This window comes from Notamacropus eugenii, chromosome 7 (assembly GCF_028372415.1).
Source record: "Notamacropus eugenii isolate mMacEug1 chromosome 7, mMacEug1.pri_v2, whole genome shotgun sequence".
Lineage (NCBI taxonomy): Eukaryota > Metazoa > Chordata > Mammalia > Diprotodontia > Macropodidae > Notamacropus > Notamacropus eugenii.
The window spans coordinates 51,912,880-51,929,784 of NC_092878.1; the positions used below are offsets into that span (position 1 = coordinate 51,912,880).

General features: G+C 40.1%; 1 protein-coding gene across 2 annotated transcripts in view; it reads right to left on the minus strand.

The window, feature by feature from the left end:
• SQOR (sulfide quinone oxidoreductase) overlaps positions 1-16,905 on the minus strand; it is an 85,628-nt gene that overhangs the window by 59,683 nt on the left and 9,040 nt on the right. The window contains exon 1 of one of the 2 annotated variants that reach the window (XM_072624495.1): positions 13,537-13,677. The exons of the other annotated variant lie outside the window; for it this stretch is intronic. The gene's annotated coding sequence lies outside the window, so the exon portion shown is untranslated. Of the gene's footprint in view, positions 1-13,536; positions 13,678-16,905 lie in introns of those variants that run through there. 2 annotated transcript variants of the gene reach the window in all.

Genomic DNA, 16,905 nt, shown 5'->3' on the forward strand with positions numbered 1-16,905 from the left:
ACTGTAGAATCTATCTGACTGGGTTGTTGGGAGGCTAAAATGAGACAACAGACATAATAAAGTGTTTTGGAAACGTTAAGTCCTAGAAAAATATCAGCTGTTATTATTCACAGAATGTTTCAACTAGAAGATGGAGATGCTTGCAAGGTGAAAGTTTCACATGTCTAATACTGCTTATGAAAGAAAGCTCAACCCAATGTCTGCTGAGACATGTCATTATCAAGCTAATTAGTACCAGCTAATTAGCTGGCTGATAACCATCAGGAAATTAGATTATGTTCATGTTGATCATTACATTAATGGTGTGCTTAATGGATGATATCCTCATTAGAGGATGTTAGTACATCTAATCAAACTTTGTTGAAATTGACAAAGCTTTGATATTTGTCCCAATCATATATGCCAGCTCATCAGAGTTTAGCTATAATACAGGAAGAACCCAATTCTCTGGTGTTAACACAAGAAAAAGATGGTACCACTAAGGACTTTCAAATTCTGTTGGGTCCAAAGGGTGCTGTTTTCATGTAAGCTAGTGAAAAATCAAAGTTTCACCAATTCCACTAACATGTATTATATTTGCAGCTTTATGCCATGCACTGTGCTGACAATGAAAATGCAAAAATTAAGCTGGAAGTAGCATTGAACTTTGAGTCATACCTCTGACACTTACTAGCTGTGCGATATTAGACAAGTCACTCAACCTCTCTGGGCTTCAGTTTTCTTATCTGTAAAATAGGAAGGTTGATCTGAATGACCCTTGAGGTCCCTTTTGCTCTAGATCTATGATCTTTTGAACACAGTTCCTGCCTCCAAGGAGCTTAAGATCCTACCATAGAAGGAAAGAAGATATAATGTGGACATAAGTAAGTATGAAACAAGGTGGTATGTTATGATAAGCCAAGGAGAGATCACAAAAGGTGTTCTAGGAAAATCTGAGAAAGAAGAGGTCACTTTCCACTGGTGTGGGATCAGGGTGGGTTTCCTGGAGGAGGTAGCACCTTCATTGGACCTAGATTGGGAAAGACTTAATCAGATGGAGAGGAAGGAGTTTGTTCAAGGTATGAGCATCACCTTCACAAGTACACATGTGGAAGTGTGCAGGACAAGATCCCAAAATTCTCAATCTAGTTTGATTGGAACATAAAGTTCACTAAGGGAAGGAGGTTGGGAAAAAAGACCATAGAGGTTGATTGGAGCCAAATCATAGCTAGATAGCCTTAAATACCAGCTGAAGAAGTTTGCCTCTTATCCTTGTTACAAAATCTTGTCATTTCTACCTTTACCATATCGCTCACATGGGTCTGCCTCTCTTTACTCATATAGCCCCTATTTTATATCAAGCCCTGATTGCCTTTCACCTCTATTATCACTAAAAAAATCTCCCTACTTTAAGTCCCTCCCTACTCCAATGGTTTTGATTCACCCACTAAGGTGATTTTTCTGGGAAAAAAACAGGTTTGTTGCTCAGTCATGTCTGACTCTTTGTAATTTGCGGTTTTCTTGGCAAAGATACTAGAGTGATTTGTCACTTCCTTTTTCATCTCATTTTTCAGATGAGGAAACTGAGACAAATAGAATTAAGTAATTTGCCCAGTGTCACACAGCTAGTAAGTATCTGAGGTTGGACTTGAACTCAGGAAGATGAGTTTTCCTAACTTTAGGCCCAGTACTCTATCCACTGCACCGCATAGCTGCTGTGGGAAGGCAGGCATGTTAATGACTTTTGGCAACACTGGATTGGACCAATTCTAGAAATTAATTTAGAATTATACTAAGCAAAAGTTGCTTGCACTCAGGGACAACACTACTAGACATATATTTCCAAAGATATCAAAGACAAAAATGTTCCATAGGTACAAAAATGTGCATAGTAAAATCTCGTGTAGTAGCAAAGAAATGGAAAGGAACTAGTTACCTGTCAATCAGGAAATGGCTAAACAACTTGTGAGGCATGTATATTATGTTACAACAAGGAATGTAGAATGTAAAAATTTTCAGAAAATGTTGGGAAACTTGCATGAAATGATACAAATGAAGTAAGCAGAAAGACAAGTTATACTGATGACCACAATAATGTTAAGGAGAGCAACAATGAAATATTTTAGAACTCTGATTAATGCAATGGCTTTAGAGGACTCACTATGAAATATGCCTCTAAACTCTCCCCAGAGAGGTAGTAGAAAGTAACCGTGGAATATGGCATACATTTTCAAACACAACCAATGTGTTGATTTGTTTTGTTTGACAAACTAAAATCCCACTTTCTTCCCTAATATCTCTTAATTCTGATGCTTTCCCTTTTGTTTCCTAGTTATCCTGTACATAGCCTGTATTTATACATTTGTTTTCATGGGGTCTCCCCCATTCCACTCTCAGCTCCCTGAGGACAGGGACTATCAAAAGACTCTTTTTGCCTCCCCAGTACTTAGTACAGTGCATGACTGAGGCACTCAATTAAAACTGATTCATCGATTTGATGTTACTTTTTATAAGGTTACATTCTACAGCATGGGTGGGTGAAGAGATGCCAAAGGAAAGAAGAAAGGAAGGGAGAAAAGAGAATAAAAATTTAAAATAAAATAAAAATAAGAGAAAAAAGAGACTATTACAATAGAAATAATAGGCATAAGGTAGTTAGGAAAAGAATTGGGGTAATAGCCACAATACAAGTAGGAATGGAAAAGAAGAGATGGTGTCTAGAGATGGTGCAATGATGAAAGGATGAATAAGACAGAATCTGGTCAATTCTTTGGTTAGAGATGTTCATTCCAAATGTCAAGCCAGGATGTTTAGGAGGATGGTACTGCCTTTAACAAAGCCAGAGAAATCAGGAAGAAAAAGTGGAAATTAGAGGGAAGATAAGTTTATTTTTGACTTGATGAGTTTAAATAATCATACTTTAAAGAGATATATGATCAAAACAACTTGCTGGGCACTGGGCAAGAATAAAAGGTACACTTCTTGATAGGGAAGTAACAGCCTAAAAAAACAGTGAAACGTACATTTTCAGGCACGAATAATGTTTTGTTTGACTATACTTATTTGTTATGAGAGAAAACTTATATGAGGTTAGTTATTAAATTGAGAATGTATAGTAACACTGATACCAAAAAAAGAAGAAAATAGAGTCAGAATTGGGGAAATCAACTAATCATTTTTAAAATATTCAGAGTAGATAATTAGGAAGCTCAGAAGAAGACATAGACAGGCAAGGAAGATTGGTAACTCATGTTAAATTTCAAATATACTTCTAAAAATATAAGCTAAACATGAAAAGATTCAGAATTTCATATGCAGTCTTCATTTCCTGTTCTTCTTTGTGTGATAAATGTTCATGTTTATTGATGTTCGTCAGGCTCATAATAATCATATAACTTGAGTGATTTGTCCTACAAGGACTACTTCTTGGACCATGTGCCTGGTCCCCTACCTGGTACCAGTCAATCACATTGAAGTTTAGGGGGAACCTGCTTATAGCCATGTGGTGACTCACTGCTAAAGGACTTGTGTGTTTGTCCTTCATGGCTGAAGAAGACCATGCCATCAGAGAAATAATGACATGACTTGCACTTGACTTTGTTTTGAGTGAGGGAGGGCTGTGCAGGTCACCAGCCTCACTTCTCCTCTAGAGCTGTCTGAATCCAGTGACCAGATATTCCTCAGGATGACTGGAGATGACTCAGGATGAGGCAATTGGAGTTAAGTAACTTACCCAAGGTCAAGTGTCTGAGATGAGATTTGAACTCAGGTCCTCCTGACTCCTGCAAGTGTTTTGATATAATATGAGAGACCTTAACTAGTCCAGTGATCATCAACCCCACCTTCACAACCATGTGACCGCAAAAGAGGCCAAAGTATTGCACATGTTAAATGAACAGACAATTTCTACCTGGCACTGTCTTGCCTATGGCTCTCCAGATGGCAAGATATCACTCCTGTAAATGGGTAAAGAAGGGCAGGATAGTTCTTCATCCTAGTATCATGGTGATCCAGCCCATATGGCAGCTAGTGCCAGGGAACTTAACAGAGCAAATTTTTGCTGGGGGACCCTGAGGGCCTCTTTGTGATTGTTCACAGGGCACCTACTGATTTTATGAGTTCTCAGGACTTTTCATCCACTAACATGGTGACAGCAAACACATCAAAAGGAATTATTGATTATGGTTTGGGCATTAGGAGGAACAGGCTAGAGGCAAGAAAGCAATTCTTAACAACTACACCAGTGCCCTTGGAAAAAGTAACCACTGACAGGAGAGGGGCTTTGTCTGTTTTACCAGAAAAGTTGATCAAACAGTGCCCAAGCAAGGTAAAATATAAAGTGACTAATTAGCAGACTTTTAAACAGGTCCTGATGACACTTAGCTATACTGACCTGCCAGCAAAATATAACAGTAGTTATGTTACTGAATCTTGTTTAAATCATTCTGTTAATGCACAATGTGATTCTTTCTTCCTATGCTTAGCACTTGTCTACCTTTCCCATACCTGATTCGTTTGTTCCCTGAGAACCTTTTTACTTCCCTTCTCTATCCCTTTCCTGTACTCATGAGTCACAACTTTTACTATAATTAACAATGTCCTAAGGACCCAAAGGATGGGAATTTTCCATCAAGCCGATGAGTATAAGAATGGGGAGCCTAATCCCCCTAATTGAAAGTTGGGATGCTCTAGCACTGAATCTGTCACAAACAACTGGCATTGTAACACAGTGTAAGACTCTAGCTCTTGTAATCCTACCATGGTTTCTCTACTAGAATAAAACATAAGAAAAAATTGTTAAACAAGGGATGACTACTAGACCACTCAAGTACCCTACTGGGATCATTGCAATGTCAAGAGATCCAAAAAAGTCCCCTAACACATTGAGCAGACTGCTTGTGATGAACTTATAGGAAGACATGGACAATTTGCAATCTAGAGGGGATACCTGCACTGACAAAATCATAGATCCACTGGAGGACTGAAGCATTACAATTTTAAGTGTCAGTCAGGGACTCTGGGTAGAAAGAGCAGTGTTTGTTTGTGAAAACAGACCTAACTGGAAAAAAGAGTACGTGATAGGGAGGGGTGAGACAAAAAGATTGATACGACCATATTATGAAGGACCTTGAATGTCAAACTAAAGATTATAGACCATTACCTCGTACTTTAAGATTTACACAGTTCACTATATATATTATCTCATTTGATCTGGAGGCACTGGGGAACCAATATAGCTTCCTGAGCAGGGCTGAGACAAGATGAAATTGACATTCCAGAAAGATTAGTGTAATAGTCACTGTGTAGGAAGAATGAGAGGTTGGGGGAGAATATAATTAGAGAGAATGTTATAGTAATCCAGGTGTGAGTGAGGTTGTAGGAACCTGAACAATAGTGGTAACAGTAAAGATTGCTGAGGAAGAAATAAATGAGCTACTTTTTGAAGAAAGAATCAATAGGATCTGATACCAAGTGATTTCATATCAGAAATAATAGATTGGACATTTAGTCCCTGCACTGGAGTCTGGAGTCCCTACCAGCCCTGGATCTACTCTAAAGGAGAAGAAAGAGTCCTGGTAATTACCCAGCCACATAAATGGTTTTACTGAACAGGAAGGAAGAATTTTGATTACTCAATATATGCTAAAGGTCCTACACCAGAGTGCTGGGTCATGAAAATCAAGAATATATTGTAACTCAGGAAATCACCACACTACTCCATCTCTTGGCAATCTACCTTTGTGACTGATAATATCAATGTCTTATATGTCTAACCACTAGATCACTCCACCGCTAACAAATAAGCTTTTAAAATAGAACAATCTCACAGTTTTCATTTATTCAACCCTGTGGGAAAATATGGTAGATCTCTGCCTCAGAGAAGTTTAAATATTGAACATTTGTTTAAATATTAAGCTTGGAGGTCACTACTCCAGTAGGAGAGCTAGATTAAGTCAACAGCTAAAGACCAAGAAGCCTGCATGTATTAGTTGGTGATCTGGGAGTGGGGCTGGGGAGCCAGATTTGAAGATTTCTGGTTCCCTCACTCTCTTCCATATTAGGGGTCTTTGTAGGCATTGGTTTTCCAGAGAACAGTAAAGTTATCATATATATATATTTGTGTGTATGTGTACATATGCACATATGTGTATACATATATATATGTATTGTGTATTTATGTACAATAAATAATAGATGACTCAGAGAGAAAGTTGTTTTTTGTGGTTTTCAGTCTCTTCACTTATATCCATCCAACTCTTCATGACCCCATTTGGGGTTTTCCTGACAAAGATACTGGAGTGGTTCACCATTTTCCCTCTTCAGTTCACCTTACCGATAAGGAAACTGAGGCAAACAAGGTCACACAGATAGGAAGTATCTGAGGCTAGATTGGAACTCAAGTCTTCCTTACTCCAGGCCTAATGCTCTATCCACTATTGGTCTGATTAAGGCCTCCCATTTCCCAACGAGAAATTTGCCATCCCAAACTTACTCCTTCCTAGGTATCTGTTTCCAGATGGGTTCCCTTAATTTGGTGTAGTACAAAAAAAAGCTCTGGTCTTGGAATCTAAAGACCAGGAGTCAATCCCTCATTCCCATACTTACTAGGTGGATGACCCCAAAATGCAAATTTACTTATTTCAACACTCTGAGGCTCAGTTTTTCTCACACATAAAATGAAAATTACAACCTATCTCTTAGGAGAAAACTTCTTTGTAAACCTCAAAGAGCTATGTAAATTAACTGAAGAGGGATGTTATTTGGTGGCTTGTTGTTTGTTTTTTTTTTAATGTTCAAGAATTGCAAAAGAAATGACTAATATTGTTAATCAATAAAATAAACAATGGACAGAAAACAAAATTTCAAATGAGAAAATCTCCCCTATCCCTAATCAAGGTAAAAGGAAAAATTAGGCAATTAATTGGATCACTCAAGTACATGAAGGTTTGTTCTTTACCATAAATTTGCAAATATTTGCATTCATTCCGTTTCAGTTTAAAAAACATGTAGATGTTTTCCCTTCCAATTTGTGGTGCGGAGGAAATTATTCAGTACCCCTCCTTTCAGATGCCACAGTTCAGCCTCACTAGTAAGCGATATTCTTATAAATTCTCTTTCAGTTCCTACAAATATCAGAGCATATACATAACTGGCCTGGGGAACACAGTTAAAGGAGAAAGACCACAAATTTGGAGATGGAAGGAATCTCAAAACCATCTAGTCAAACTCTCTCATTTTACAGATAATCTATAGAAAAAGGGAGAAATCTGGAATCAAAAGTTCTGACATAAAGTTAATTTTACTGACGTGACAGTATTTCCTAGTCTGGACCTTGGTCTTCCTCCACCTGTAAAGTAGGCATCATAATGTTTATCTCCTCTTTAAGAGGATTGTAATTCTCTTTTAGATTCTTAGCTGAACTATGCTATTATTAACAAAGTCTAGATGGAGAGTTGGCCATTAGAAAAGTCAAATTATTTCCAAGAATTCAATGTCTAAGATCAAAACTAAATGGAGGTACAATGTGACAAGGATGCATTAGTTTAAAGTTTTACATGATTTTTTTTGAAGAACAGTTCCCAAAGTTTACTCCAAGGACTCTTGAGAGTGTCTGTTACCTTTTCATGGGTCTTCTAGATCACAACTGTTTTCACAATAATACCAGAACATTATTTGCCTCTTAAAATATTCTCTTGCCTTTTCTAACTACAAAGACATATTTCCTTCATATACTTCAACCAAAACAATGCAGAATCAAATATGAGAAACTAGCTGTTTTCTTTTAAGTCAGACTTTGAAAAATGTTGCAAAATATATATAAAATAATGCCATTCTTATTAAGCTATTTTTATTTTAGAAAATATAATTTTTCATAAAAATTTATTATTTACATTAACCTATGTGACTTTAATATTATTTTAAGTGAACTAATAAATAAATGTTTAAATTTTATCACCTTTAGTTTCTGGTATGGTAAATATTAATAGCTATCACTCATATAAATAAAAGCTCTTTGGGGTCCTCAATAATTTTTAAGTGTAAGAGAGTCCTGACACCAAAACTTGAGAAATGATAGTTTAGGATAACCTGTCTTCAATTAGATGCACATGCAGATTTGAGGAGTCAAAACTTCAGTGGTTTAAACATAATGAGAAAAGTTTTCCTTTTGAGAACTATACATAAAGCACTGCATTTAAATACAGGTGAAACAAAGATAGAGGGCACAGTCTCTACCCTCAGAGAGTATACAAACCAATGGGGGAAGACCAAGTACAAAAATAACTATGATAGATAGGAAAGCAAGTTAAGTACCAAGGAGAGATCCCAGAAAAATGTTCTAAGAAATTTTGACCATCGAAACATTCTTCTCACCCACCAGTGTTTCCTTGGGACTTATCTCTATCTAAGGTGCTGAGCACTGTGCTAGCCATGAAAGAAAATAGGGAGCTTCTACATTTCTACCTCAAACCCCTGGAAAACCAAATTTCCTATTCTAGTTGAGCGAGAAGCATAATCCTTTGAGGTGAATGTATCTGCTGTCAAGCCCAATGAGAGGCAGTATAGTGTGAGGGGTTAACAGAGGATTTGAATTCTAGTCTCAGCTTTTCCATCACTCATTAAGTTAGACAAATCATTTCATTTCTCTGGGCCTCAGTTGGCTTATCTATTAAATAAGGTGGTCAGACTAAATGGTCCCTTCCAACCTTCTGACTTTATAACAAAGTAAACCTTTGGCTTAAAGCCCAGTGACTATTTCCCCTGATGCTCTGGGAAGTCCAGGTCAATCAAATCAATCAAAAATTATTTATTGAATGTCTACTATGTGCCAGGCACTGAGGATAGAAGTACAAAGAACTAAATAATCCCTAGTAGGAAAGAACTTAAATTCTAACGGGGAAGATAACAAGTTTATATAAAATTAGATACAGCATAAATAGAAATTGAATAAAGGTAAATATATACAAAATAGTTAAATATAAGGTAGTTTTGAAAAGAGGGCACAAGCTGTTGGGAAGATCAGGAAATTCATGCAGAAGGTGGTGCATGAGTTGCATTCTAACAGAAGAGACTCTTGAGATGGAGGTAAAGAGAGAGTATATTCCAGTATGGAGGATGACCAATGCAAAGGCACCAAGATGGTAGATGGAGTGTCCTGGGTGAGGAACAAAAAGTCAGCCAGTTTGGATGGATCTAGAGTATAGGAGAAAGAATAATTTCTACTGAGGCTGGGGAGGTGAGTTGGAATCAGGCTTGTGTTAGGCTTTAAACTCTAAATAGAGAAGTTTATATTTTATCCTAGAGGTAATAAGGAAGACACTGAAGTTGACTGAGTAGGGGAGTTACATGGTCATATCACTCCTTAAACAATATTACTTTAACAACAGTAGGATGGAATGGTATAGTGAAGGATGAGGCAGGAAGGATGATAATAATTAGGAGAATGTTGCAATAATCTAAGCAAGCAGCATGATAATGAAAAGAAGATCTGAAGTCCCAGGATCCAAGATCATAGGTAGTTAGCCCAGTAGTTAAAGCATCACATGAGGAATTAAAAAGCCTGGAGTCAAACTCAGCCTAAGACACTGATTAGCCGTGTAACCTTGAGCAAGTCACTTAACTTCTGTCTCTGCCTCAGTTTTCTCATTTATGAAATGGAGAAAATAATAGTTGCAGGGAGAAAATAATAACTGAAGGGATAAAATATTTGTAAAGCACTTTGCAAGCCTTAAAGCGATATATATGTGTTATTATTATAGATTTAAACTGGAAGGAACTTTACAGGTCATTTCATCCATCCCCTTGGAGAAACTGAGGCCAAGAGAGGTTAAGTGACTTGCCTAATGTCACACAGGTAGTAATTAGTACTCTCTACCCTCACCCCATTTTCTGACTTCAAATCCAGTGCATTTTCACTATTATACCTCACTGCCTTCTAAGTCAGCAGACTGAGTTCAAATCCGCTTCTCTCCTACTTCATGGAAATTCACTCACCTTATCTGAGCCTCAGTTTACCCTTTTTACAAATGAAGGGGGTTGGACCAGGTCATCCTGATGGTCCCTCCCAGCTCTAAATGTCATGATAAAATGTCATCCACTTAAAACATAAGTGCTTACTGCTCTCAGAGCCAAACAGTCAAGTTAATTGAATAAAGACTCTCCCAGAAAGAAAATTATTATATAAAACTTAAATAAGATCTAGGCTAGAGTTCAATATTTGTTCCAGGAGACAACAGAAGCTATTCTGATAAAGTTGCTGGGAAACCAAAAACAGGACATACAAAGCTGTCTCTAGAGGTCTCAGCACATAGATGTCCTGTGGAAGGTGGAATAGACTTTTTCTGCTTGGCCCTTGAGGATAGAAGGAGTTAGATTTTAGGTTCAGGATAAGTAAAAACCTTTTTTAACAATTAAACCTGTCCCAAAAGCTCCTTGGCCCCTAGGTGGAATCAGGAAGACCTAAGTTCAAATCTGATCTCAGATATTTCCTACCTGTGTGACCTTGGGCAAGTCACTTAACCCTGTTTGCCTCAGTTTCCTCATCTATAAAATGAACTGGAGAAGGAAATGGCAAACTACTCCAGTATCTTTGCCAAGAAAATCCCAAATGGGGTCACAAAGAGTCAGACATGACTGAACAACAAACAACCAAGAAAAAAAACTTCTTACTGACAAGTCTTCCTGATTCTAGGCCTGGCAATCTATCCATTGCACCACCCGGTTGCCCTTACTTGGCACATAGAAAATATTTAATAAGTACTTGTAGACTGATTTGAAATAAGTGGGAACCTCTCATTGGAGAATCACCTCTGGATCGGTTTTATCTTGAGCAAAGGTCTCTTTCTCCATTTCCTTTTCTCCCTTTAAGCCACTTTTGCAAATTTAACTACTACAGGAGCTGCTAACTACTCTTCTTTTTTCTTTTTCCCAAATGCTTTCTCTCCACCCCCTGCCAATATTCCTTGGATTAGACAAGCTTTAAAGGCCAATGAACTTAAAAGGAGAAAAATAAAGAATAGTAGGGAGGATCCTGGTTTCATTTCTATCAGCAACCCAGCCCCACCTCCACGCTACCTTATGGTGAGGAAGGAGATTTGGTGTTAAAGAAGAGTTCATTGAAAAAGGGAAGGGGATGATAAAGCACCATGGACACCAAAACCCTGTGTCATGAGCATGGCTTCATGCCTTACAAGCTACTTCCTGTGTTATAACTCACAGGATTAACTAGCTTAAAAACACAAGATAGTAACGGGAAATAGTCCTAGTATGGAATGTGGGTTTTCAATCAACATTTTTTTTCTCTCACACTCTCTAGATCATCCCACATGTGACCTAGCTCAGCTGCCGCCCTCTCAACTCCCACTTCTATTTAAACATTTGTTAGAACTACAGAAAGGGATTGATCCTGTGATTGATGGCATAGGATGCTCCTGGGTGACAAAACTTGCTCTACCAATGCAGGTCATCATCTTTGCTTATATTATGAGAAGAGTTGCCCTGGACACTGAGAAGGAAGTGAAATGATTTGCCCAAGGTCATGCAGTCAATACATGAGATAGACAAGATTTGAATGGAAGTCTTCCTGGTTTTCAGGGCAGATCCTAGATCCACTCCACCAATTTCTGTCTGTCAGGGATCTTCCCCCTCTCTCCCTCCAGAAAAGGAACACAAAATTAAAGTTGTCAGCTCCAAAGTATCTACTCTTCTCAGCTTTGTTTTGTTTTATTTTTAGATAGTTAAAAGCAAACATTCCCTCTCCAAACACAAATGCTGGTCCTTTTCTCCATTTACAGTCGTTTAGGGTGAAAAAAAGGAAAGAGGTATAGATTGCTCAATAAGGCCAACTGCCAGATCTAAAAGTTTCTGCCCAGTTGGTGAGAAGTTAGTTCTGTTTTAAATGTAAGCCCTCGCAGAGGCTGGATGGACTCGAGAACTCGGTCAGACCTCTGCCATTTACTGGCTGTGTGGTCCTGAGAAAATCACTGAACCCTTTGGAACTCAAAACGTTATTTTTAAATGTTAGAGACTGTTTTAACATGTAATTGGGGGGCAGGAGTGATTTTTTGAAAAAGACTTTAAGTTTCAGAACAATTACTGAACTGTACTGATAGAGGGAGTTCCCTTACCAGGAGAAACTCCACTGTAATCAGGTCTAAAATTTTTTTTAAGGTTATAAAACATTGCAGAAGCTAGGTGTTGCTGTGGATAGAGTGTCCAGGCCTGGAGCCAAGAAGACTCATCTTTCTGGGTTCAGATCACCTCAGACATTTACTAGCTGTGTGACCTTGGGCAAGTCACTTACCCCTGATTGCCTCCAAAAAAAAAAAGTGAGTCATAAAGAGTCAGACGTGACTGAAATGACTGAATATCAACAACAAAACATTGTACATACCTCTTTGGAGCATCACCATAATAAACCCACTATAGATATTAAGCTCATTTTACAGATAAAGAAAGAGGAGGGGCAAAGAGGTTGAATGATTTGCTCTTGATCACGGAGCAAGCGTGTAGAGTTCAAAGGCATTTCTCTTCTGACTCCAAGTCCATGAGCTGTCTTTTACTCCCAGAGTAGAGCCAAGACCACCTTCCATGCATTCAGGGATGGGCGATCTCAAATTAGGCAACCTGTCCAACATGTTGCTAATTCTTTCAAGTACCTAGCTAGGCTCCCTGTACTTTCAAAAATAATAGCTAACATTTACACAGCATCTTCAGATTTGTAACATGTTTTATGTATATTATCTCATTTAATGCCTCATTAATGAAGTAGATGCTACTATCCTCCCCATTTTACAGACTGAGAAAACTGAGGCTGGGGGAAATTAGGTGAGTTGCTCAGTCACAAGACTGGGAAGTATTTGAGTCACTCAAGTCTAACTACCTCCAAATCCAAAATTCTCTCCAGTATCCCCAGGCACCTTCCCCCCACCCCCCACACACATACACACAAAGCCTGGTATTTTTCCGGGCTACTACCTACACACTCTCCTAAGAGGCTGCAGCTCTACCCTGTAGGAACTCCAGGAACTCTTGACTCCTGTATTACAGCAGTCAGACCTCTAGATTATCTGGGAGAAAGAAGTGCTGCGCTTTTTATAGTCTGGGTAATTAATACGACTGAGCCTGAGGAACCCAGTCCTTGCCCTCTGCCTGTTTAAAACTTCAAGGCGGCACAGAAAATCTGTAAACGCCAACCCCAACACAAACCATCCATGCTTCAGCCCAAATCCCTGTTCTCAGTTCTTGACCCAGGTCGGAATCTCCCCAAAGGAGGGGAACGAGAAGAGCCCAGCGATGGCTAAGCACTCGGGAGAAAAGAAATCAAGTTTAACCCGCACCCAAATGAAACACCCGCTCCTCCGTCCCAGGCTCCCGCCCAGCCACACTGGGGGGCCCCTCCGTGGGGGCATAATGACACAGTTCGAATCCCCAGGGCTTTGACTCTAGTGGGTGATGGCAGCCCACCCCAAAGGGATGAGCTCCGGCTTCCAGGAGAGTGTGGCATCCCCCTGGCAAATTTCCCTCCGACTTAGCGGTCACCGCCCCCATGCATCTTACCGAGGACAGAGGGGTAGGTGGTTTGCAGAGCAACAGGGTGTCGCCTGGTCAGGGCCAGGGCAGAACGGAGCCCCGAGCCCCGCCCGTCCGGCTGTCAAACCCGACGTCAGTCCCTACCCTGTCCTGCCCTTCCTAGCCCAGCCCAGCCCTAGGAACCTGGGGGCGGGGGCTGAGAGGAGAGGTCCTCGATCAGAGGGACGCCACCTCACCCTAGCAATTCCTACAGACGCCCCGGGGCGCTCATGGGTCATCGGGGTGGCCTTAACTGAGGGTCCGAGGGAGCCCAAAGTCCCAGCCTACAACTGGGTGACTCCCACAGCCGCACACACTGGAAACCCCCACTGGCCTCTCCTTCCCTAGGAGTAGGGCTCAGATTGCTAAGAGAAGTCTCTCCCTGCTCCACAAGGCTGTGGTATTGGGCAACGACAACTCAGACACGAAACCAAAACAAGAGGTGGGAAGGAAGTGAAAGATATTACTCAGGGGTCTTGGTCCCTTCTTGTTTGCAGACAACGCTACAGATGTCCTACCCGATGCTGTGACTCACCCGGTGACTCTGTATTCCCAGCGTTCAGCACAGTGCCTGACGCTTAGTAGGTACTTAATTGTCCAGTAATTTAGAGACTCTGTGATGGCTTTTTGTTATTTTTGTTTGGGGCAGTTTTTTTTTAGGTTATTGTTCTTAGGAAGCAGGGGAGAGTTGGTGGGCAGGAATCAACTATATTTCTGCTTACCCCCTGATTCTTTCTCTCCTTCTTGCAAACATCCTCTATTTTAAAAAAAGCAAAAACCTTCACTTGATCCTATACTATCCTCCTGAGCTGTCATGGCACAGCTCTTCATCTTTTTACCAGCAAAATCCTAGAAAAAGCTCTTTCCACTTCTTGCCTCTGCTTTCAATCTGGCTTCCATCCTCATCATTCCACTGAAACTTTCTCCCTGGTTACTAATGCTCTCTCCATTGCTAAATCCATTGGCATCTTTCTTCGCTGTCAACCTTGCTGACCTCTCTGAGGCATTTGACATTATTGACTACAGCCCCCTTTCTGGATCCTCTCTCTTCTCTAAGTTTCCATGATACTGTTTTGTCACAGTTTCCTTACTATCTGTCAGCAGCCCCTTCTCAGTTTCCTTTGAGGATACATTATCCATGTCCCCCCCCTTATGTGGAGATGTTCCTCCTCCTCCTCCTCCTGCTCCTCCTCTTCTCTCTCCTCCTCTCTCTCCTTTCTCCTTTTCTTCTTTCTCTCTGCCCTTCTCTCCTCTCCTCTCCTTTCCCCTTCTCCTTTTCCTATTAGCTCTCAAGGGGGTCGTTTGTAGGCAACAGGAAAGGTATCAATAGAGAACACTGAAGATAATTAGTAGAAGGGAGTATATAATAAGTTGGGACAATCTATTGGAGAACAAGGATGGGATAGAGTCCCAGTACCAGTACAGTGGATTGCTAGGGAAGAAGAATAAAAGACAAGAATAAATAAAAGAAGATAATAGTAGGGAATGATATCAAAGGGTTGTGAGATAAGAAGGGGAGGAAAAGGAACACTTAACTATGAAAGGCCTTCAACTGAAAGTATTGGGCGGGGGTGCGGTGGTGGGGGAATAGATGCAGAAGGAAAGAAAAAGTTTAGAATAGCTGTTGTGGTAGGTGGGGGAAAAGAAATTAAAAAGGAGTAAAAGGCATACTCTCCACCTCACCAGCGGCAGTGAGGGAATAATTGAATTGAGACCATAAAATTTTGCACCCAACCCAGTCAGCAGAGTTAGGCGACTTCCTCCCGTTAAAAACAGAAGCATGTGAAATAGGGTGTTGGACCTAGATTGAAATCAGGCCTCAGACACTCACTAGGTGCTTGGCTAAAAGTCAAATGACTTGATGAGGCAAGTCTATGTTTGCCTCAGTTTCCTCGACTGTAAAATGAGAATAATAACAGCACTTACCTTGCAGACTTGTGAATGATAAATGAGATCGTATGTATAAAGCACTTAGCACTGTGCCGGGCACATGGTAGGCATTATATAAATTTTTATATGAATAGATAACAGGCAGGGAATGGTGACAATCATCTAGCATTAGGGTATGACAAGGAGGAAAGCAAGAGAGTGGAGAGTAGAGGAGCAGGGACTTGTTAACTAAAGAATTAAGACTGGGAAGGGGAGGAAAAGTTCTAAATACCTTAGTATTTGGAAAGTACTAAGGGATAGCAAGGTTTCCTAGAGATCTGGAAAAGTACTGAGCCAAAGAGAATTAGAAGTCAGTCCAGGTAAGGGTGAAAACTACGTTTAAGAGGCTAAAGGCACAGAGAGAGATGGAATGAAAGGGGATTGTGATCAGGTAAAGGAATTTCAGAGTTCTTTGTCATGGAAACCAGAACACTAAAGGGTAATGGTAAAGTCAAGATGGTGACCATCTCCTGTCCATAGTCTAGGTACAATAGAGAAATGAGTCTTGGGAGTTTAATAGATTAGTAAACTAGGAGGTTAGGGTGCTTGAAAGAACACACTGATATGATATGCAAAGGTGACAGTAAGAGTAGAGAGGAATATTATTATTAGTGAAGTACTGAACACATTAAGGAAGGAGAATGTTATGGGGATTGGCATGTAATTGCCACTAGGCTCTGATTTGGGGCATAAATTTGCATAGCATAAATCTAAATGGGAAGTTGCTGAATAGAAGTTAAAGAGAGGTAGAATCTCGAAACGGCAATACGTGGTAAGCAATACTCAGACTGTAGCTCCAGGATCACTGAGTGCAGGAGTTAGAAGATTCACAGTACTGAAAAGGGCAGACATGGAGGCAGTGTCATGACGCCAAATCTCTGTGAGTGCCAGGCACTTCTCTGATGTACAAGCATCAGGCACTCTCCATTGCCTTTAGGATAAAGTGCATTCTTTCTGGTGATTATATCCCTTTGCCATCAGCCTTCAGTCCATCTTTACAGGCTGAGTATACATCATCAGTGCCCTCCATGCACTGTACACAATTCACTGAAGCCAAACTGATCTCTTTGTTTTTCTCTAGACATGATATTTCTTCTCTATGTCCCACCTCCACCTCCTACTCTAGGATACTCTCCCCTCCTCACCTATAACACTTGAAATCCCTTGCAACTCCCTTTAAGGCTCCACTCAAATGCTACATCCTTCAAAAAAAACACCTCTTCTGATTCCCCCAGTTCTAAGTACCACACCACAAAATACTCCAGAAAAGGACGGAGACCTCCTGCTTCCATTCAAGCACTCAGGCTGACAATATAGCGAAATAGGCCAGACTTGATCAAACCCACCCAAAAACAGGAAGGAGTAACAACCTAAGCCCACAAACATTCAAAGCATTCCTTGCTTTTCTTCCCCAAATGGGCCTTGGCT